Source organism: Hemiscyllium ocellatum, chromosome 28, assembly GCF_020745735.1.
Source record: "Hemiscyllium ocellatum isolate sHemOce1 chromosome 28, sHemOce1.pat.X.cur, whole genome shotgun sequence".
Lineage (NCBI taxonomy): Eukaryota > Metazoa > Chordata > Chondrichthyes > Orectolobiformes > Hemiscylliidae > Hemiscyllium > Hemiscyllium ocellatum.
In genome coordinates, this window is record NC_083428.1 from 42,653,951 (window position 1) to 42,676,703 (window position 22,753).

Here is a 22,753-nt window from a genome sequence, read left to right on the forward strand (position 1 = left end):
GAACAATGAAATTAAAAAAATGTAGGAACCAAACTATATAATTATCAAGTATTTGTTGAATTCAGTGTGTTTTGTCCCTGCCTTGTAGACATCACACTCACTTGCAAGTGTGAAATAAATGACACCATTGATACAGATCTTGTCTCGGACTGAAATTATTGAAGTGAGTGAGCTTTGTTTCTCACATTCTGTTAAAACTGCTTCAGGTAAAGTCTAAAACAGTTACTGATGGATTAAGATTGATTAATATCCAAACAGCTTCCAAGAAATATGGTTGCTATATGCACAATTGACCTGGGTTCGATCCCCAGATATCACCGGAGGATGAGGGGATTTCTGAAAGATTGCAACCAGCTCCAACAATTAACTCCCAGGAGACTTATATGAGTCCAAAATGCCACAAAGGTGAATTCCCCTTGGTACAATCGATCCATTACATTCTGAAGGGCAACAGAGCCATCCCAGCCCAGCAGAGGAGCTCTCAGTACCCAGAGACAGGAGATAGGAATTAACCTGCAGAGTCTCAGAGGATGGGATATTTGACATCCAGAATAGATTGAGAACTAGAACTGTCCTGGCAACCCAGCCTACCCAACAGTGAATTGAGAGACATCGAAAATGAGAGCAGGAGGAAGTGTTTTGGCCCTTTAATATTGCCGTACCATTCATAGTGATCATAGCTGATCAAATCTACTCGTGAAGATAGTGAGAACTGCAAGTGCTGGAGAGTCAGAGTCGAAAAGTGGAAAAGCAAAGCAGGTTAAGCAACATCCGAAGAACAAGAGAGTCGACATTTCAGGCACAAGTATTTCATCAAGAATGTGGTGGCAGGGTGGGGCGGGTAAGGGAACTGAAAGATAAATAGGAGTATAGGGGTGGAGAAAGGTAACTGGGAAGGCGATAGGTAGATGCAGGTGGAGGGTGATAGTGATAGGTCAGAGGGGAGGTTGGAGTGGATAGTTGAGAAGGAAGATAGACAGGTAGGACAGGTCAAGAAAGTGGTGTTCAGGTTGGAGGGTTGGATCTGCAATATAGTGGGGGAGGGGAGGTTAGGAAACTAGTGAAGTTGATGTTGATGCTGTGTGGTTGAAGGGTCCCAAGGCGGCAGTCGAGGCCTTCTTCTTCCAGCCATTGGGTGGCTTGGCTTTGGCAGTGGAGGAGGCCCAGGATTTGCATATCCTTGGGAGAGTTGGAAGGGGAGTTGAATTGGTCGGCTACAGAGCAGTGCAGTTGCTTGGTACATGTGTCCCACTGATGTTCCCTGAAATGTTCCATGAGTTGGTGTCCTGTCTCCCCGATATAGAAGAGACCACATCCAACAGAGATTTTCCTGCACAACCAAACATGTTATCTCTATGGTTGTTGCTTTCAATTTGGTCTCCTTTACATCAGGGAGCGGGGAAGCCAATTTGTGGAATGTTGCAAGGAATATCTTTGGAAAGCACGCACCAAACAATCCCATAGCCCTGTGGCCGACCACTTCAACACCCTCCCATTCCACCAAGGATGTGCAAGTCCTCGGCCTCCTCCACCGCCAAATCCAAGCCACCCAACAGCTGGAGGAAGAAGACCTCATCTGCCACCTTGGGACTCTCCAACCCTGCAAATAATTTCTCTTCACGTAACTAACTAATTCTCGTTTGACAGCAATAATTGAATCTGTCTTGAATACATACTCCAACAGTGCAATTTAGATCTTAACCTTTAACTCAACAGAAAGGTCATTCCTCATGAAGTCTGGCCTCTTTGTCAATTTTTTTAAATCAGTGCCCCGTATGGCTCAGAAATAATCAACACCAGGAACAGATTTTCCCTATCCCCTTTGTCCATGCCCCTCGTGTTTTAAAATTGCTGATCAAATGTCTTTCTCAAGCTTCTCATTCTTAAGGATAATAATCCCAGTTTTCTGAAGCAATCCTTGTGTCTCTCATACCAGAGTCTTAGATTAGATTAGATTACTTACAGTGTGGAAACAGGCCCTTCGGCCCAACAAGTCCACACCGACCCGCCGAAGCGCAACCCACCCATACCCCTACATTTACCCCTTACCTAACACTACGGGCAATTTAGCATGGCCAATTCACCTGACCCGCACATCTTTGGACTGTGAGAGGAAACCGGAGCACCCGGAGGAAACCCACGCAGACACGGGGAGAACGTGCAAACTCCACACAGTCAGTCGCCTGAGTCAGGAATTGAACCTGGGTCTCAGGCGCTGTGAGGCAGCAGTGCTAACCACCGTGCCGCCCTACACCATCAGTGTAGGAGTAGTGATCTTGCTGAATTAGACTCACTGTGTGGGGTTTTAATTTTGTTAAATGAGACTGATCGTGGGGACAATGATTTCCTGAATCAGAGTGAATGTAGAGTCATGATTTTGCTGAGGAGTTGACACTGTATTCAACACTATGGGAAAACAAGTGCTTATAGAGTGATAATCCTCTCTGGGATTTCATTATATTTCAGATGACAGTGAGGGACTAAATATGTGAAAAGATTCTCCATATGGTCCTGCAAGCAACTTGCAAAATTGTTGAAATTGTTTTGTCTGTGAGCAGTTTTGTTGAAATGTTCAACCCTTTCCTTGGAATTCTTTCCATTTTCTGTCTATCTCAACCCTTTTGTGTGATTATTTCAGTTCAAGATGCTGCAGGGCAGACTGCAAAATTACTCGGCGCTGTATAAAGTGTTATTGACAGCTGAGACAGCGGTGCAGTGGTAACTATGGTTGCTCTTTTTAGCTGCTGTGTAGTATGCAAATCTCAGTCACTACATACTTTCCTTCAGGATGATAAGATCCACTAATGAGTCTGTCTGGAACCAGTTCCGTCAATTACTAGACGGCAGTTTCTTCTAAATACCTAGTTTTCCAAACGTCTCACACAAATATTTGCATTAGCAATTTCAATCTTTCTGCAATCCATCACCTTCCAACAGTTTGCACCGTTCCTGAACTCTGTGGGATGACCTCTCACTGCCCAAAGATATCAAAATAGGGCAGGGGCTAGGAAACAATCAAGTTTCCAAGAAGGAGGTTTTTAACAGCATCAGTGAGGCCTGAGCTGAGGCCAGAAATTTATCCCCAGAGAACAGCAGGTGATAAAATTAAAAGAGTTCCTGATGCCAAAATCAAACATTACATACCGTCAAATTAATTTATTTTGTGCAAATTTACATTTTTCCTTGAATTCTTTTGTCTCTCAGTCTCTGCTGATTTTGAAGAGAGAGGCATACGGCTGAATCGTGTGGTTTATATGCTGCAGGCAAATCACATCAAGTTTGGTGGCCTAAGTCTCACCACTGGTCTGAGCAAGTTTTCTCACTGTATCTTTTCAAACTCATCACATGTATTGTTTCAGTCCGAATGGTTGGTATCTGATTTTCACCCCTACTTACCATATACCCATTCCTGGAGCAGCTCCCCGACCAACTGACCCAGATTTCATGGCACAAGTACCATCTTTTAAAGCCCTTTGTGCACCCGGCCAAGCACTGTCAATCTAGAGCTGTCCTGCATGGCTCCTAGCATTTGCCCCAAATATGGAAAGCCAGAGGAAAATTGACAAGGTGTTGTAGACACATAATTCCTCTTCCCCAAGGACCCGCAGTGTAGGCCACCTCCAACCCTGCGGCCCTGCAAATAATTTCTCTTCACGTAATTAACTAATTCTCATTTGACAGCAATAATTGAATCTGTCTTGAATACATACTCCAACAGTGCAATTTAGATCTTAACCTCTAACTCAACAGAAAGGTCATTCCTCATGAAGTCTGGCCCCTTTGTCAATTTTTTTAAATCAGTGCCCCATATGGCTCAGAAATAATCAACACCAGGAACAGGCATACGGCTGAATTGTGTGGTTTATGTGCTTCAGGCAAATCACATTAGCACACATACCAGCCTGTTCCAAGGTTGTCATCTGTGTTAATGTAAATTCAACCATCGAGAAGGATGTCCAGCACTGTAGGAAGAAAGTCAATGTTGGTCTTTCTCTCCACCAGTGTAAATGCCACCGGCTTCTCTTTGCTACCTCACACTCTATCTCTGCTACTGTGGTCACCTCCCACCAAGACTCATGCTCAACCACTTTCATTATGTCCTCTAACACTTTCCCTCTCATCCATCACGACCTCTGTCACTATTAACCCTGTCTGCCCTTTGCACGGCCTACTCACTCACAAACTACACATCCCCACCTGCAACATAAGTACCATTGATGCCAGTGTAATGGCTACTGCTCTTTCTCATTCTAGGAGCAAAACTATCCAAAACAGGACAAGATGAGTCAAGCCAGGAGAAGTGCTGCCCATTGTTTAGCTCCGCACTTCTCATGAGGATAGGATCCAGTCTCTAACCACCCCCAGAAGGGCCCAGACTGTATCAGAGGCTGCCTGTGACTTACTGCATCCACAGTCCCTGAGTGAAGGCCATTCCTTTGACTTGACTGAGGTCTTCTGACAAACATGGCAAACTTGTTGGCTTTGTGGTTGGCAAGACTATAGTATTATGAGCCTGGTATCCCTGGCTGAAGGGGTAATGCCCCAAAAAGGCAAGGCAATATAAGGTGGGATGCTGCAAGCATTCTGGTAGGTTCAGAGTGAGTGAGCACTATGAGTAAAGAGCCCAGAAGTACAGCCTGGTCCAGTCCAGGGGTTGGGTGTATGTCCCTGAGCACACAGTGTCTTTCCTGCAGCATTACAATGGGAGTTAATGGGTCAGCCTAAGGTACAGTGAAGTGTAGAAACATCTTCTGAATAGATTGGAGACACGCCATGAGGTTTCTGAGAGGCTGGCACATGTCGGAGGTTAATATTCGAGGATCTGGAGTGTATGTGGCTGGAGCCTGTGAAGTGTCCCCAAGATGCTGCTGCCTGGTGTTCAACATGGGGCTCTCTTGGATTAAATGGTGAGTTGAACCCACCGAGAAACTGATTAGATTTCCATGCTGAGGTATCACGACACTAGCTTGTATGGTAAGTTTGGTGAGATAGAAAATCATGGTGAGTTTGGCTCTTGACAAGGCTTTTAGCATGCAACAAAAGAGACTCAGTTGCTGCCTAGTATAAATATTGCTATGTCATTTCTGTAAAGCAAATAGGATGCAATGGTTTTGTTACTGTTTTTCTTGATACTTCTGCATGCTTTGGGCTGACTAGAGCTGGCCTTAGCTTTTATTTTTACTCTGGGTGACATTGGAACAAAGGTGACTTATAACAGAAAATCCTCATGCACGTTGCCAAACCTAATAGAACTGAAGCTGATAATCTTCTATACTGAGGGGGTTGGTTGTGTGCTAGCCATCCTCCTGCATTAATAAACTGGGTACTCAGACATTTACCAGAAAATGTGTTCAATTATCACCATGGCAATTTGACTTTTTAAAAAATCAATAAATGCCATGAAGCAGTCAGATTATTGTAAAAGAAATTGTCTGATGTAATGATGTAACTGAAATAGTACATTGAAAAATATCTTGATTGTCTGTTGAGTCTTTCATCTGTTTGAATACCATTGATGTATAATTTTAGTTACATCACACTGTAAATTTTTGCTATAAATTCTGTGTTTTAGGATTGAGTCCTCCACTATCACCTGATGAAGGAGCGTCGCTCCGAAAGCTAGTGCGCTTCCAATTAAACCTATTGGACAACCTGGTGTTGTGTGATTGTAGGAGAAAGTGAGAACTGCAGATGCTGGAGATCAGAACTGAAAATGTGTTGCTGGAAAAGTGCAGCAGGTCAGGCAGTATCCAAGGAGCAGGAGAATCAGGTGGTTTCCTGAAGAAGGACTCCTGTCCGAAACGTCGATTCTCCTGCTCCTTGGATGCTGCCTGACCTGCTGCGTTTTTCCAGCAACACATTTTCAGTTGTGTGATTTTACACTTATCTTGAAGTTGCTTTGCATCTTCCTGACAGCACATGTTCTCATCTAGTTATGACATCCACCAGCTTGGACATAATACATTTAGTCACCACAGCCATGACATTGATATGTATTGTGAACAGCTGGTGTTCAAGTACAGACCCAACTAGTCACAACCTGCTGATGCAAGAATGATCCATATATTCTCACTCTGTTTGCCAATTTTTGATCCATGCCAGATTATTACCTCTTATTTTAACTTTGCTAACCAGCCTTCTGTGGGGACTTCATTAAAATCCTTCTGAAAATCCAAGTATTCTACATCCGCCAACACCCTTTTATCAGATTTGCTCATAACATCCTCAAACACCAACTTTGTCAAACTCCATTTCCCATTTGTAAGTCCATGCCGATTATTCTCATTCAGATCTTTTTTCTTAAACCCCACATCCATTGATCCCATGCTTTTTGATACATTCTCCACTACTGAAGTAAGGTTAATGGGCTTGGGGTTCCCTGCTTTCTCCTTTTCCTCTCTTGTTTAATAGTGCGCCACATTTTTTACATTCCAGTCACTAGAAACCATTCCAAATCTGTAGTATTTTGCAGGATAGTTGAAAGGGCAAATATACCGGACACTTTATTCTGGGAGATGGTCACACCCCCTCGGCTTAAGTCATCTAATTTCATCAATGGTCAGGGAAGGTAGGTGTCACTGCAAGTGAGGTGGGAAAGGTAACCCAGAGAGCAGGAATACAGGAGCATTTGCAATTGCCCAACAGGTTTGAATTTTTGGATGGTAATAAGGGCTGCAAGGATGAATGATCTGTGATGGAAGAAGATTCAAGCTGGGAAATAAGAAAGAGTGTAATGGTAGCCAGAGACAGTATAGTGAGGGGGATTGTAAGTGTTCTCTACATTAAATAACAAGTTCAGATAGTAGCGTTTTCCCCCCATGACAAGCACATCAGATCTGACCCAGGGCAGAATTTTCAGGGGGCAAGGGAGGATCCAGTGGTCCACATTGATACCAATGACACAAATTGAACATAACAAAGAGGTTCTGCTGCAGGAGCATGAGGTACAGTCATACAGTCATAGAGATGTATAGCACAGAAACATACCCTTCGTTCCAACTCATCCATGCTGGCCAGATATCCCAACCCAATCTAGTCCCACCTGCCAGCTCCTGGCCCATATCTCTCCAAACCCCTCCTATTATATGCCCAGCCTGATGCCTTTTAAATGTTGCACCGTTAGATGTTAAATTATAAAACTGGAACATCAAATGTAATAATCTCTGGATTATTACCTGAGCCATATGCAACTTGGCAAAGGATGAATAAGAGTCAAGAACTGAACATGGAGGAGTAGGGGGTTCTGTATCATGGGGTGATAGCACCAGTACTTAGGGAAAGTGGACTCTGCACCATTAGGATGGTCTGCACCTTCACCATGCTGGGACCAGTGGTCCCACATGAAACACAATGACTAAAATGGAGACGGCTTTAAACTAAGGATGGCATAGTAGCTCAGTGGTTAGCACCGCTGCCTCACAGTACCAGGGACCTGGGTTGGATTCCAGCCTTATGATGTGCAAACTCCAAACGGACATTCTCCCATATCTGTGAGAGTTTCCTCCAGGTGCTCCAGTTACCTCCCACAGTGTAAAATGGTGCACGTTAGGTGGATTGGCCATGCTAAATTGCTCTGTTTCCAGGGATGGGCAGGATAGGTTAGCCTTGGAAAATACAGGGTTACTGGGTAGGATAGGGGGAATGGATCTGGGTGGGATGATCTTCGAACAGTCAATGTGCACTTGATGGGCCGAATGGCCTGCTTCCACACTGTTGGTGTTCTATTATTCTAAACAAAGGGGCTGAGGAACCAAGGGAGAAAATGATGACTGCAGATGCTGGAGATCATCAGGAAGGTCTTATGCCTGAAACACCGATTCTCCTGCTCCTCAGATGCTGCCTGACTTGCTGTGCATTTCCAGCACCATAGTCTTGGCTGAGGAACCAAGCTTGGTTAAATGTAACAAAACAAGGAATGGAATCAAGGCATGACAGAAAAATACTATGTGGAAAGTGAAGGCCGGAGAATGACAGGAAAGGACAGAAATAACATTAAGAAATAAACTTAAGTAGTCAAGACTAGATGCTGCAAATACAACAAAAACAAACTAAGTTAATGGTTCTATATCCAAATGCTGGCATCATTCATAATAAGCAAAATGAATTATTGGTACACTGAAGTGAATGAATATGATCTGACCATATCATAATCATGTAGTAGTTACACCTTTACTGAATAGTAGAGGGGGCTTGAAGAATTTTCCTAATTCATCTCCTTTATCAAGTTATCAAACGTTTGTGTGGAAATGCTAGCCACTTTTCTGAGTACATTTCTGTTGCAGCTTGCTGTGGTTTAGGGCACAGGCATTGTGCTCAAAAGAAAGAACTTGATGATGAACTATAAAATAGATAAATTCTGTGTTAAGATCGGGCCCTCCACTATCACCTGATGAAGGAGCGTCGCTCCGAAAGCTGGTGCTTCCAATTAAACCTGTTGGACCATAACCTGGTGTTGTGTGATTTTTAACTTTATAAAATAGAGGGCCCAGTTCAAACAGCCTCAGCTCTCACTCTGTGACTCTGACAGTCCAAGCTCGCCATCTTCTGGCTAAATACAAGAGACAACTTAATCTTCTGAGACACCTTTTGCCTTAGCCACAACATTTTGCCAGTTTAGTCATTCTTTGCTGGTTCTTGAAGTCTGTCCAGTCCTCTAATTCGGCACTCATCTTTGCAGATCTGTGAAGTTTTCTTTCCATTTAATGGTCTCCTGGGTTTATGCATTGAGCAATGGATGAAGGCTGTTTTGCAAGGAGCCTTTCGTTCAACAACAATTCTTTACTGGGTTATTAAACATCTTTTTAAAAAATGCCTCAAACTTTACTATGATACATCGTATCCCAGTTTCCCAGTTCACCTGAGTCAGGTCTGCCATCATATTCTCAGTCACCTTTAATTCATTTTAAATCACAAGTAATGGTCAGAGAATTGAGTGTGGGAATTGTGACATTGTCTTATGGCTGTGTAAGATATTATTCTAAATGTGGCCTTGGCAATGTGTACAATACTAGTTGCTTTGCTATATGAAGGATATTATTAAAGTGGGAAGGGCAAAAAAGATTTACAAGGATGTTACTGAGACTGGACAAGATGAGCTATAAGGATAGGCTGGAATCTTTCTCCCTGATACCCCTCTCTGAGGGGTGACCTCATACAGATTTATAAAATCATGAGGGGCATGGATAATCTGAATAGCCAAGATCTCTTCCCCAGGGAATGAGTCCAAAACTAGAAGTCATAGGTTAAGATGAGAGGGGAAAGACTTAAAAGGGTCCTAAGAGGCAACATTTTCAAACAAGGGGTGGTGCAAAATGGAATGAATTGACCAAAAACATGGTAGCAGCAGGTGCAATTACAACATTTAAAAGACATTAGGATAGGTACATGGATAAGATAGGTTTAGTGGGATATGGGCCAAACACAAGCTGAAGGGACTAATTTTAGTTGAGAAAACCTGGTTGGCATTGACAACTTGGGCTGAAGGGTTTCGGTGCTGCATGATTCTATGACACACAATCTATCGTTTCAAACTCAACATTAATTTCTATTGTTGTGATCACTGTTGAAACAACTTGAGGCTGGTGTCATGAATTTTCTAATTAAAATATTGAGTCAATCTCAGTGAATCTTTCTCAATCAACTTCATCTCATCAAGTTTGGGCCCAAGCCTTTTACTATAACCAGTGGTAACTGAACCTGCAGTTTCTCAGAGACCAGAGCCAAAGTCATTCATTTAATCTGTAAAGGCTCCCCAGTATAGGTTCTCAGTCTAGCTGAGGTCTTGCACCAAGTTAAGGGTTGGAGTCCAGAGTGAACTTTGCTTAAAACTGGTTCTGCAATCATTGAAACAGTTGCACCAAAATCAACCTCCATTAGAATGACCATTTAATCTGATGTTTATTTTGATTGACTCTGGTTTGGATGTTGTTAAGCAATTTAACTGTTCTAAGCCAGATGTAGGAGGATTTTCCAGATGTGCACTTACATGGATATAGGCCCATGAGTTCTCTTACTGGATTTAGGTCTAATGGGACCTTTTTACTGGCTTGAGTCCTCAATTGGTAGCAACTACATCAACATGCCAGTCTGGATCCTGAAGAAAGCTTGATTATTTGGCTAAGGCTTGGCTTTGTTTTGAGGTTTTGCTGTGGGGCAGACCTACAGTCCCTCTGATCAAGATATGTCTTGAGTGAGGTTATGCAATTGTCTTCACTCAAGTGGTGTTCCCCAAGTTCAGTCAGACTCACATGGATGTCCACTTCCATTGGTGTACCCTGCAACTCATAGACTCAATTTGCCATATTTTCCAATGATAAAGCCAGTTGTACTGCCCTTTTGAAGTCCTGATTTGGAGATGCCGGTGTTGGAAATCCAGTTGCTATTTAGCTAATAGATTATCTTACATGGTTACATCATTAATCTCATTCTTGTTGCCCCTGAAATAACTCCAGAGGCCAGTATCCTATCACCAAGTCACCCTTTATTTACATGTGGTGAGTCCTTGACACTGATCCAGCCCTCAGAGTGAGCAGGATGTCTGACAATCCTGTTTACTGTATATCTCTCAACCAAGGCTCTCTGACTGGATCAGGTTAACAGCTCCAATCGGGAAACTCATTCTGAGGTCCACCTGGCTGACAACATTGCAAACCCAGCAGCTGTCACCTCGAGGCTCCTTTACCATCAGATTATTGACCATTCCTATCTCCTTGCAAACTGCCATGTCTAAAATGGCTTGTTCACAGAAACAACTGACTCATTTTTCCTGCTGTCTTTGTGAATTTTATTTTCCCAATTTACCTTAAGTTTAAAGTCATCAATAATTATTTTGGTACATTGCTCAATTTTTCCTCCTGTATGCTCTGCTCTTCGTCACTACTCTCAAGGACCTTATAAACTGTGACCTCTTATCTTTCCTACTCTTGTCTCCACCCAAGCTGATTCTACAGTTGGATTTTTCAAGTTAAGACCATCCCTCAGTATTGAACTAATGCCAAACCTAATTAACAGAGCTAATGCACCAACCTTTCCTAGCTTCACATGCCTCAAATACCCTTCAACATTCAATCCCAGTCTTTCTTACTTTTCCACTACATTTTTGTAATTCTTTTCAACCCATTTTCACAAACACCAATCACTGACAATTCATCCGAATGTGTTGTGCATTCAGCTACAGTGCCTTAAATTCATTCTCTTTATCTTTTGTTTGCAATCAAGGCTCCATTCTACTGCTGCACTCTTATATTTATATGTTCTGTCCCTTCCTGACATACTTTTGAACTCATCACTCAAGATATTACCCTGCTCTATCAATTTGTTGTTTCCCATCACTTTATGATGTCTCCCCTTCACTTGACCATGGGCCCCACTACTTAGTCATTGTCAGTGGCAGCAATACGAGTGCAATTGCCCCCTCGAAAATTCTATGTCATTGCTAATGGATTCTCTGGGTCCTTGTGCACCTCATGAGCCCAATCCTCGAGTCACATCTCCAAACATACATTTGGGCAGGTGTTTTTGTAATTTATATGTGTACGTGTGTGTGTGTGTTTCTTTGCGCTGACATGTGTCCCTGTGTTTTTGTGTAGGTGTGCGTGTTAGCTTGTGTGTTTGTTTGCATATCTGCCATTATGAAATTTGCCATTTCTACTCCTAATCTGGCAGCCTTAACTTGCTATTCCACATAAGTTCTTATAACTTCAGGAAGTGAATTCTTCGAACTCCAAAGTAATCCCTAATTCCATCGTGTGTTTGATCTATTTTCAATGCCTTTATCCACCTATTGAATTAACTTGTATATGTTTGACCAGCTTCCCTCCTCAGATTCATGAAATGTTGGCTGGAGGCTTCTGGTGTTAGCTCAAATGTACTTAGGATGGCATTTTTCACCTCATCAGGACATTAAAAATAGACCAAAACACATGACGCTCTGAGAGACAATTATTTTGGAGGAGTTCAAAAATTCACTTCCTGATGTAGTGAGAACTCACGAGGAAGTGCAGAGGTTTAAAATGACAGGATTAGCAGCTGAAATTGTGATTGAGTTGGGTCATAAATTAATGTTCAGCATCCAACCTCAATTTCATTCTGTGAGGCATAGAAATTGAGGTAAAGAAAAGTCCTCACGTGGTAAGGAAAAAGTAGATCTCGGTGAAGATGATAAAGATAGCTTACTACAGGGTTAAAAAGGAAAGCCATGAAGGGGAAAGAGAAGTTGAAAACCTCAGGTATTTTCATTGCAATAAAGTAGGCCACATGGAGTCAGTGTTGGTGTGTTAGAAAAGCACTTGGGAAGATTGATGTAGGAAAACAGGATAAGCCAGTGAATTTTGTTAAAGTGGCAAAAGGCACAGTGGGGGCCAAAACGTTGCACCAGAAAGTACAACCTGGTCAGAGGTTGGTTGAGGAGGAAGTGCCAGATTTTCTGAAACTATTTACTTGCAAAGATAAGATTTACTGCTAGCATTACCAGCAGTAGGTAATAAATTACAGTGTTAACAGATATGGGATGGTGCCTCTCTTTGTGAGACGAGCAGACATGTAATTCAGAAGAACTATTGCCAGAAAAAATGCCAATTTGTGGAATTCATGGTAAGACAGGACGTGTTCCATTTATGTAGAGTGAAGTTACAGTGTACCTTGACAAGTGGAGAAGTGGTGGTAGGAGTACTGCAGGAACACTCAGTTCCAGGAATACAATTTCTCCTTGGTAACAACATATCTGGATCACAGGAGTGATGTCTACTGTGGTTGAAAAGCCAGTAGAGAATCGGGCAACTAAGGCATTACAAGAAGTATATCCTGGAAATTTACCTGACTGTAATTACAAGGTCACAAGGCCACCAGTTGAAACAGGTGGAGAAGTCAAAGAATACAAATAAGGAAGTTGATGTAGAACTATCAGACCATGTTTGATCAAATGGTTGAGCCAAAACAGGAACATGTGGAAGACAAAGTGGATATTTTTAGCTTAAGGAATTTAACTGAATTACAACAAAGATGTAAAATTGATGCAATTACATTGGAAAGTGTACACAGAAGTAGAATCGGAGTGTATTTCCAAATGTGGGCAGCACAGCGGTTAGCACTGCTGCCTCACAGTACTAGCAGACCTGGGTTCAATTCCTGACTCAGGTGACTGACTGTGTGGAGTTTGCACATTCTCCCTGTGTCTGTGTGGGTTTCTTCCCACAGTCCAAAGATGTGCAGGTCAGGTGAATTGCCCATAGTGTTGGTTAAAGGGGTAAATGTAGGGGAATAGGTGGGTAGTGTGTTGGTGTGAATTTGTTGGGCCGAAGGGCCTGTTTCCACACTGTAAGTAATCTAATCTAGTTACCATCTAAAAGAGGAAATGGAGGCCACCACATAGTCAGTCAGGCAGGCAGATGTTCTCCAAATTGTGTTACCATGGGTTAGAGAAAGGAGGTACTGTGGAGAGTGCATGAATTATCAATAGAAGGTTATTTGGGGTAAAACAAACTGAAGCTAAAATACAAAAACATTTTTACTGCCCTGGACTGCATAAGGATGTAATTGAGTTTTGCCAGATATTTCACATGTGTCAGTTAACTGGAAAACCTCAGGCAAAGATAAAAACCAACACCTTTAATACCCATTCCTGCAATTGAGAAACCTTTTTGACAAGGGTCATAATCGATTGTGTAGGTCCCCAAACTAAAACCAAAAGTGGGAATCAGTAATTGTTAATACTGGACGTGTCTCCTAGATTTCCAGAGGCCATTCCATCACACAACATTACAGCTAAAATTCGAGAAGAGTTACTCAAATCTTTCACTGGGTATGGACTAACCACAGCAAAACAACCACATCAAGGGGAAAATTTTATACAAAAAACTTTCAGGGAAGTAATGGATAGCTGAGCAATAAAACAATTCAAATCAATGCATATCATTTGGAATTGCAAGTAGTGTTAAGACCATGTTAAGAGTTTACAGTCAAGTTAAGACAGGCGATTGGGAGGAAGGAATTCCTTTTGTATTTTTTGGCCATTTGGGATGCCCAAAATGAATCGACCGAGTTCAGTACACTTGATTTAGTTTTTGTGCATGAGATGAAAGGGCCAGTGAAATTAAAGAAAAATTGGTAAATCAGAATTCCGAAACCACTTGTTTGGACTGTGTCAAACTGCAGGGAGTAATTAAATGGAGCAAGAGTTGACTAGGCAGCATTTTAAAAAAAACACAGCATGAGATTAAACAGGAAGCAGACAAGAAATCAAAAACTAAATTTTGCGAACATACCTAAAGTGTTGGTGTTACTTCCTGTGATAGGTAAACCTTTAAAAGTAAGGTTTTTAGGACGTTTTGTCAAATCAAAAGGAGAGTGAGGTGAGCGATTTGACACCAGGCAAAGAAACTGAGTGTTTTGTAAATATGCTCAAAAGCTTTTTCGATACGGAATCAAAGCAAAAGGTCAATGTTTTACTGGTTACACAAAGGGAAGAAACACCTTCAGAAGATTCTGAACTGGATATGCCTCATCTTAAAATGAAGAGTGAGGAATTTCTCAAAGTTAGAAAATTATTGAGTTACATTCACGAGGAAAATAAATGACCTCACAGAATTTTTAATGACATGGGTGCACACGTGAACGAAAGTCTTTTCCAACTCAGGCAGGAAAGGCCGCAGCAGGGCAACAAACAGAATCCCAGGTAGCTCAGTCGGTAGAGCATCAGACTCTTAATCTGAGGGTCCAGGGTTCAAGTCCCTGCTCGGGCGGGTCGCTTTTAAATTGCACTGCCACAGGACAACAGAGAAGGCGGTGCGAGCAAATCAGACTCAATGGCCCTCCCGTTCTGGCGGTGGGGAAGCAAGTGCAGGCCCGTTTTGCCTGCCGCAACGCCTGGCTTCTGTTTGAATTGATCTCTTTCAGGTCCTCCAAATGTGCGAAATCAGAAATTAGCATAGAATCCCTCGACTGAGGAAACAGGCGACCGACCTCTCCCAAGAGCATCCCCCAGGCACCCAAACCCATACCGCATGACTATGTATTTACCCCGAACAAATGCACCGAACCTACACATCCCTGAAAACAATGGGCAATTTAGCATGGCCAGAACACCTGACCTGCACACTTTTGGAGTGTGGGAGGAAAGCGGATCCGTCGGACGAAATCCACGCAGACACGGGCTGAATGTGCAAACTCCACACAGGGAGTCGCCCGAGATTCGAATCGACGTGGGTCCGTGGCGCTGGGAGGAAGCAGTGAAATCCTGATTTTCATTGCACATGCTGAAGCTTCGATTTATGGAGAGCTCTCAAATCGATGGTCTGCTTTTCTTCAAAATCGACTCAGACACATCAAACGGAACCTTCATGCGCATCTTCCTTGTTTTGGAGCAATGGCGATGTGGCAGTGCGTGTGGGAGTGTCGGTGTCTGCGGCTTGTGGGGTGGATTGTGTCGAGCAGAGAGTGGATGCTGCGGGTGGGGACTGTGCGTGGTGTTGGAGGGATGATGACGAGGCTGTCTCATGAGCACCGTTCTTTCTTTGGCGGTGCTGTGTTGTAAGCTTGCTGATGGCTTGGACGGTGCCAGAAGTGTGTGTTGAGGAGGGTTGTTACAGTAGAGACAGGACGGTGCGGCAATGGAGTGGGGGTGATGAAGAGAGATGGCGGCTTGGAATCGGCCCTGCACAGCCGGGGCTGCCAGTCTTTCCCACTGAATTGTGTGGATTGTGGCAGAATGGCTGCGCGGCAGTGTGAAGCGTGGACGTTTTTGCCAGCTCGTGCAAGCGCACGCCTGGCGCCCGGGTAGCTCAGTCGGTAGAGCATCAGACTCTTAATCTGAGGGTCCAGGGTTCAAGTCCCTGCTCGGGCGGATCGCTTTTAAATTGCACTGCCACAGGACAACAAAGAAGGCGGTGCGAGCAAATCAGACTCAATGGCCCTCCCGTTCTGGCGGTGGGGAAGCAAGTGCAGGCCCGTTTTGCCTGCCGCAACGCCTGGCTTCTGTTTGAATTGATCTCTTTCAGGTCCTCCAAATGTGCGAAATCAGAAATTAGCATAGAATCCCTCGACTGAGGAAACAGGCGACCGACCTCTCCCAAGAGCATCCCCCAGGCACCCAAACCCATACCGCATGACTATGTATTTACCCCGAACAAATGCACCGAACCTACACATCCCTGAAAACAATGGGCAATTTAGCATGGCCAGAACACCTGACCTGCACACTTTTGGAGTGTGGGAGGAAAGCGGATCCGTCGGACGAAATCCACGCAGACACGGGCTGAATGTGCAAACTCCACACAGGTAGTCGCCCGAGATTCGAATCGACGTGGGTCCGTGGCGCTGGGAGGAAGCAGTGAAATCCTGATTATAATTGCACATGCTGAAGCTTCGATTTATGGAGAGCTCTCAAATCGATGGTCTGCTTTTCTTCAAAATCGACTCAGACACATCAAACGGAACCTTCATGCGCATCTTCCTTGTTTTGGAGCAATGGCGATGTGGCAGTGCGTGTGGGAGTGTCGGAGTCTGCGGCTTGTGGTGGGGTGGATTGTGTCGAGCAGAGAGTGGATGCTGGGGGTGGGGACTGTGCGTGGTGTTGGAGGGATGATGACGAGGCTGTCTCATGAGCACCGTTCTTTCTTTGGCGGTGCTGTGTTGTAAGCTTGCTGATGGCTTGGACGGTGCCAGAAGTGTGTGTTGAGGAGGGTTGTTACAGTAGAGACAGGACGGTGCGGCAATGGAGTGGGGGTGATGAAGAGAGATGGCGGCTTGGAATCGGCCCTGCACAGCCGGGGCTGCCAGTCTTTCCCACTGAATTGTGTGGATTGTGGCAGAATGGCTGCGCGGCAGTGTGAAGCGTGAACGTTTTTGCCAGCTCGTGCAAGCGCATGCCTGGCGCCCGGGTAGCTCAGTCGGTAGAGCATCAGACTCTTAATCTGAGGGTCCACGGTTCAAGTCCCAGCTCGGGCGGGTCGCTTTTAAATTGCATTGCCACAGGACAACAGAGAAGGCGGTGCGAGCAAATCAGACTCAATGGCCCTCCCGTTCTGGCGGTGGGGAAGCAAGTGCAGGCCCGTTTTGCCTGCCGCAACGCCTGGCTTCTGTTTGAATTGATCTCTTTCAGGTCCTCCAAATGTGCGAAATCAGAAATTAGCATAGAATCCCTCGACTGAGGAAACAGGCGACCGACTCTCCCAAGAGCATCCCCCAGGCACCCAAACCCATACCGCATGACTATGTATTTACCCCGAACAAATGCACCGAACCTACACATCCCTGAAAACAATGGGCAATTTAGCATGGCCAGAACACCTGACCTGCACACTTTTGGAGTGTGGGAGGAAAGCGGATCCGTCGGACGAAATCCACGCAGACACGGGCTGAATGTGCAAACTCCACACAGGTAGTCGCCCGAGATTCGAATCGACGTGGGTCCGTGGCGCTGGGAGGAAGCAGTGAAATCCTGATTATAATTGCACATGCTGAAGCTTCGATTTATGGAGAGCTCTCAAATCGATGGTCTGCTTTTCTTCAAAATCGACTCAGACACATCAAACGGAACCTTCATGCGCATCTTCCTTGTTTTGGAGCAATGGCGATGTGGCAGTGCGTGTGGGAGTGTCGGTGTCTGCGGCTTGTGGTGGGGTGGATTGTGTCGAGCAGAGAGTGGATGCTGGGGGTGGGGACTGTGCGTGGTGTTGGAGGGATGATGACGAGGCTGTCTCATGAGCACCGTTCTTTCTTTGGCGGTGCTGTGTTGTAAGCTTGCTGATGGCTTGGACGGTGCCAGAAGTGTGTGTTGAGGAGGGTTGTTACAGTAGAGACAGGACGGTGCGGCAATGGAGTGGGGGTGATGAAGAGAGATGGCGGCTTGGAATCGGCCCTGCACAGCCGGGGCTGCCAGTCTTTCCCACTGAATTGTGTGGATTGTGGCAGAATGGCTGCGCGGCAGTGTGAAGCGTGGACGTTTTTGCCAGCTCGTGCAAGCGCACGCCTGGCGCCCGGGTAGCTCAGTCGGTAGAGCATCAGACTCTTAATCTGAGGGTCCAGGGTTCAAGTCCCTGCTCGGGCGGATCGCTTTTAAATTGCACTGCCACAGGACAACAAAGAAGGCGGTGCGAGCAAATCAGACTCAATGGCCCTCCCGTTCTGGCGGTGGGGAAGCAAGTGCAGGCCCGTTTTGCCTGCCGCAACGCCTGGCTTCTGTTTGAATTGATCTCTTTCAGGTCCTCCAAATGTGCGAAATCAGAAATTAGCATAGAATCCCTCGACTGAGGAAACAGGCGACCGACCTCTCCCAAGAGCATCCCCCAGGCACCCAAACCCATACCGCATGACTATGTATTTACCCCGAACAAATGCACCGAACCTACACATCCCTGAAAACAATGGGCAATTTAGCATGGCCAGAACACCTGACCTGCACACTTTTGGAGTGTGGGAGGAAAGCGGATCCGTCGGACGAAATCCACGCAGACACGGGCTGAATGTGCAAACTCCACACAGGTAGTCGCCCGAGATTCGAATCGACGTGGGTCCGTGGCGCTGGGAGGAAGCAGTGAAATCCTGATTATAATTGCACATGCTGAAGCTTCGATTTATGGAGAGCTCTCAAATCGATGGTCTGCTTTTCTTCAAAATCGACTCAGACACATCAAACGGAACCTTCATGCGCATCTTCCTTGTTTTGGAGCAATGGCGATGTGGCAGTGCGTGTGGGAGTGTCGGAGTCTGCGGCTTGTGGTGGGGTGGATTGTGTCGAGCAGAGAGTGGATGCTGGGGGTGGGGACTGTGCGTGGTGTTGGAGGGATGATGACGAGGCTGTCTCATGAGCACCGTTCTTTCTTTGGCGGTGCTGTGTTGTAAGCTTGCTGATGGCTTGGACGGTGCCAGAAGTGTGTGTTGAGGAGGGTTGTTACAGTAGAGACAGGACGGTGCGGCAATGGAGTGGGGGTGATGAAGAGAGATGGCGGCTTGGAATCGGCCCTGCACAGCCGGGGCTGCCAGTCTTTCCCACTGAATTGTGTGGATTGTGGCAGAATGGCTGCGCGGCAGTGTGAAGCGTGAACGTTTTTGCCAGCTCGTGCAAGCGCATGCCTGGCGCCCGGGTAGCTCAGTCGGTAGAGCATCAGACTCTTAATCTGAGGGTCCAGGGTTCAAGTCCCAGCTCGGGCGGGTCGCTTTTAAATTGCATTGCCACAGGACAACAGAGAAGGCGGTGCGAGCAAATCAGACTCAATGGCCCTCCCGTTCTGGCGGTGGGGAAGCAAGTGCAGGCCCGTTTTGCCTGCCGCAACGCCTGGCTTCTGTTTGAATTGATCTCTTTCAGGTCCTCCAAATGTGCGAAATCAGAAATTAGCATAGAATCCCTCGACTGAGGAAACAGGCGACCGACCTCTCCCAAGAGCATCCCCCAGGCACCCAAACCCATACCGCATGACTATGTATTTACCCCGAACAAATGCACCGAACCTACACATCCCTGAAAACAATGGGCAATTTAGCATGGCCAGAACACCTGACCTGCACACTTTTGGAGTGTGGGAGGAAAGCGGATCCGTCGGACGAAATCCACGCAGACACGGGCTGAATGTGCAAACTCCACACAGGTAGTCGCCCGAGATTCGAATCGACGTGGGTCCGTGGCGCTGGGAGGAAGCAGTGAAATCCTGATTATAATTGCACATGCTGAAGCTTCGATTTATGGAGAGCTCTCAAATCGATGGTCTGCTTTTCTTCAAAATCGACTCAGACACATCAAACGGAACCTTCATGCGCATCTTCCTTGTTTTGGAGCAATGGCGATGTGGCAGTGCGTGTGGGAGTGTCGGTGTCTGCGGCTTGTGGTGGGGTGGATTGTGTCGAGCAGAGAGTGGATGCTGCGGGTGGGGACTGTGCGTGGTGTTGGAGGGATGATGACGAGGCTGTCTCATGAGCACCGTTCTTTCTTTGGCGGTGCTGTGTTGTAAGCTTGCTGATGGCTTGGACGGTGCCAGAAGTGTGTGTTGAGGAGGGTTGTTACAGTAGAGACAGGACGGTGCGGCAATGGAGTGGGGGTGATGAAGAGAGATGGCGGCTTGGAATCGGCCCTGCACAGCCGGGGCTGCCAGTCTTTCCCACTGAATTGTGTGGATTGTGGCAGAATGGCTGCGCGGCAGTGTGAAGCGTAAACGTTTTTGCCAGCTCGTGCAAGCGCACGCCTGGCGCCCGGGTAGCTCAGTCGGTAGAGCATCAGACTCTTAATCTGAGGGTCCAGGGTTCAAGTCCCAGCTCGGGCGGGTCGCTTTTAAATTGCATTGCCACAGGACAACAGAGAAGGCGGTGCGAGCAAATCAGACTCAATGGCCCTCCCGTTCTGGCGGTGGGGAAGCAAGTGCAGGCCCGTTTTGCCTGCCGCAACGCCTGGCTTCTGTTTGAATTGATCTCTTTCAGGTCCTCCAAATGTGCGAAATCAGAAATTAGCATAGAATCCCTCGACTGAGGAAACAGGCGACCGACCTCTCCCAAGAGCATCCCCCAGGCACCCAAACCCATACCGCATGACTATGTATTTACCCCGAACAAATGCACCGAACCTACACATCCCTGAAAACAATGGGCAATTTAGCATGGCCAGAACACCTGACCTGCACACTTTTGGAGTGTGGGAGGAAAGCGGATCCGTCGGACGAAATCCACGCAGACACGGGCTGAATGTGCAAACTCCACACAGGTAGTCGCCCGAGATTCGAATCGACGTGGGTCCGTGGCGCTGGGAGGAAGCAGTGAAATCCTGATTATAATTGCACATGCTGAAGCTTCGATTTATGGAGAGCTCTCAAATCGATGGTCTGCTTTTCTTCAAAATCGACTCAGACACATCAAACGGAACCTTCATGCGCATCTTCCTTGTTTTGGAGCTGATGGTGATGTGGCAGTGCGTGTGGGAGTGTCGGTGTCTGCGGCTTGTGGTGGGGTGGATTGTGTCGAGCAGAGAGTGGATGCTGGGGGTGGGGACTGTGCGTGGTGTTGGAGGGATGATGACGAGGCTGTCTCATGAGCACCGTTCTTTCTTTGGCGGTGCTGTGTTGTAAGCTTGCTGATGGCTTGGACGGTGCCAGAAGTGTGTGTTGAGGAGGGTTGTTACAGTAGAGACAGGACGGTGCGGCAATGGAGTGGGGGTGATGAAGAGAGATGGCGGCTTGGAATCGGCCCTGCACAGCCGGGGCTGCCAGTCTTTCCCACTGAATTGTGTGGATTGTGGCAGAATGGCTGCGCGGCAGTGTGAAGCGTAAACGTTTTTGCCAGCTCGTGCAAGCGCACGCCTGGCGCCCGGGTAGCTCAGTCGGTAGAGCATCAGACTCTTAATCTGAGGGTCCAGGGTTCAAGTCCCTGCTCGGGCGGGTTGCTTTTAAATTGCATTGCCACAGGACAACAGAGAAGGCGGTGCGAGCAAATCAGACTCAATGGCCCTCCCGTTCTGGCGGTGGGGAAGCAAGTGCAGGCCCGTTTTGCCTGCCGCAACGCCTGGCTTCTGTTTGAATTGATCTCTTTCAGGTCCTCCAAATGTGCGAAATCAGAAATTAGCATAGAATCCCTCGACTGAGGAAACAGGCGACCGACCTCTCCCAAGAGCATCCCCCAGGCACCCAAACCCATACCGCATGACTATGTATTTACCCCGAACAAATGCACCGAACCTACACATCCCTGAAAACAATGGGCAATTTAGCATGGCCAGAACACCTGACCTGCACACTTTTGGAGTGTGGGAGGAAAGCGGATCCGTCGGACGAAATCCACGCAGACACGGGCTGAATGTGCAAACTCCACACAGGTAGTCGCCCGAGATTCGAATCGACGTGGGTCCGTGGCGCTGGGAGGAAGCAGTGAAATCCTGATTATAATTGCACATGCTGAAGCTTCGATTTATGGAGAGCTCTCAAATCGATGGTCTGCTTTTCTTCAAAATCGACTCAGACACATCAAACGGAACCTTCATGCGCATCTTCCTTGTTTTGGAGCAATGGCGATGTGGCAGTGCGTGTGGGAGTGTCGGTGTCTGCGGCTTGTGGTGGGGTGGATTGTGTCGAGCAGAGAGTGGATGCTGCGGGTGGGGACTGTGCGTGGTGTTGGAGGGATGATGACGAGGCTGTCTCATGAGCACCGTTCTTTCTTTGGCGGTGCTGTGTTGTAAGCTTGCTGATGGCTTGGACGGTGCCAGAAGTGTGTGTTGAGGAGGGTTGTTACAGTAGAGACAGGACGGTGCGGCAATGGAGTGGGGGTGATGAAGAGAGATGGCGGCTTGGAATCGGCCCTGCACAGCCGGGGCTGCCAGTCTTTCCCACTGAATTGTGTGGATTGTGGCAGAATGGCTGCGCGACAGTGTGAAGCGTGGACGTTTTTGCCAGCTCGTGCAAGCGCACGCCTGGCGCCCGGGTAGCTCAGTCGGTAGAGCATCAGACTCTTAATCTGAGGGTCCAGGGTTCAAGTCCCTGCTCGGGCGGATCGCTTTTAAATTGCACTGCCACAGGACAACAAAGAAGGCGGTGCGAGCAAATCAGACTCAATGGCCCTCCCGTTCTGGCGGTGGGGAAGCAAGTGCAGGCCCGTTTTGCCTGCCGCAACGCCTGGCTTCTGTTTGAATTGATCTCTTTCAGGTCCTCCAAATGTGCGAAATCAGAAATTAGCATAGAATCCCTCGACTGAGGAAACAGGCGACCGACCTCTCCCAAGAGCATCCCCCAGGCACCCAAACCCATACCGCATGACTATGTATTTACCCCGAACAAATGCACCGAAC

At 46.5% G+C, this 22,753-nt stretch overlaps 8 non-coding genes across 8 annotated transcripts; all 8 read left to right on the forward strand.

Annotated features, from left to right (window-relative positions):
* Positions 1 to 14,665: 14,665 nt before the first annotated feature.
* trnak-cuu (transfer RNA lysine (anticodon CUU)) lies at positions 14,666 to 14,738 on the forward strand. Its single transcript has one exon. It is a non-coding gene; the product is annotated as a tRNA-Lys (tRNA).
* Positions 14,739 to 15,765: 1,027 nt separating this feature from the next.
* trnak-cuu (transfer RNA lysine (anticodon CUU)) lies at positions 15,766 to 15,838 on the forward strand. The gene has a single exon. It is a non-coding gene; the product is annotated as a tRNA-Lys (tRNA).
* Positions 15,839 to 16,868: 1,030 nt separating this feature from the next.
* On the forward strand, positions 16,869 to 16,941 carry trnak-cuu (transfer RNA lysine (anticodon CUU)). Its single transcript has one exon. It is a non-coding gene; the product is annotated as a tRNA-Lys (tRNA).
* A 1,029-nt stretch (positions 16,942 to 17,970) lies between these two features.
* trnak-cuu (transfer RNA lysine (anticodon CUU)) lies at positions 17,971 to 18,043 on the forward strand. Its single transcript has one exon. It is a non-coding gene; the product is annotated as a tRNA-Lys (tRNA).
* Positions 18,044 to 19,073: 1,030 nt separating this feature from the next.
* trnak-cuu (transfer RNA lysine (anticodon CUU)) lies at positions 19,074 to 19,146 on the forward strand. The gene has a single exon. It is a non-coding gene; the product is annotated as a tRNA-Lys (tRNA).
* A 1,030-nt stretch (positions 19,147 to 20,176) lies between these two features.
* On the forward strand, positions 20,177 to 20,249 carry trnak-cuu (transfer RNA lysine (anticodon CUU)). The gene has a single exon. It is a non-coding gene; the product is annotated as a tRNA-Lys (tRNA).
* A 1,031-nt stretch (positions 20,250 to 21,280) lies between these two features.
* Positions 21,281 to 21,353, forward strand: trnak-cuu (transfer RNA lysine (anticodon CUU)). The gene has a single exon. It is a non-coding gene; the product is annotated as a tRNA-Lys (tRNA).
* Positions 21,354 to 22,383: 1,030 nt separating this feature from the next.
* Positions 22,384 to 22,456, forward strand: trnak-cuu (transfer RNA lysine (anticodon CUU)). The gene has a single exon. It is a non-coding gene; the product is annotated as a tRNA-Lys (tRNA).
* Positions 22,457 to 22,753: the final 297 nt, after the last annotated feature.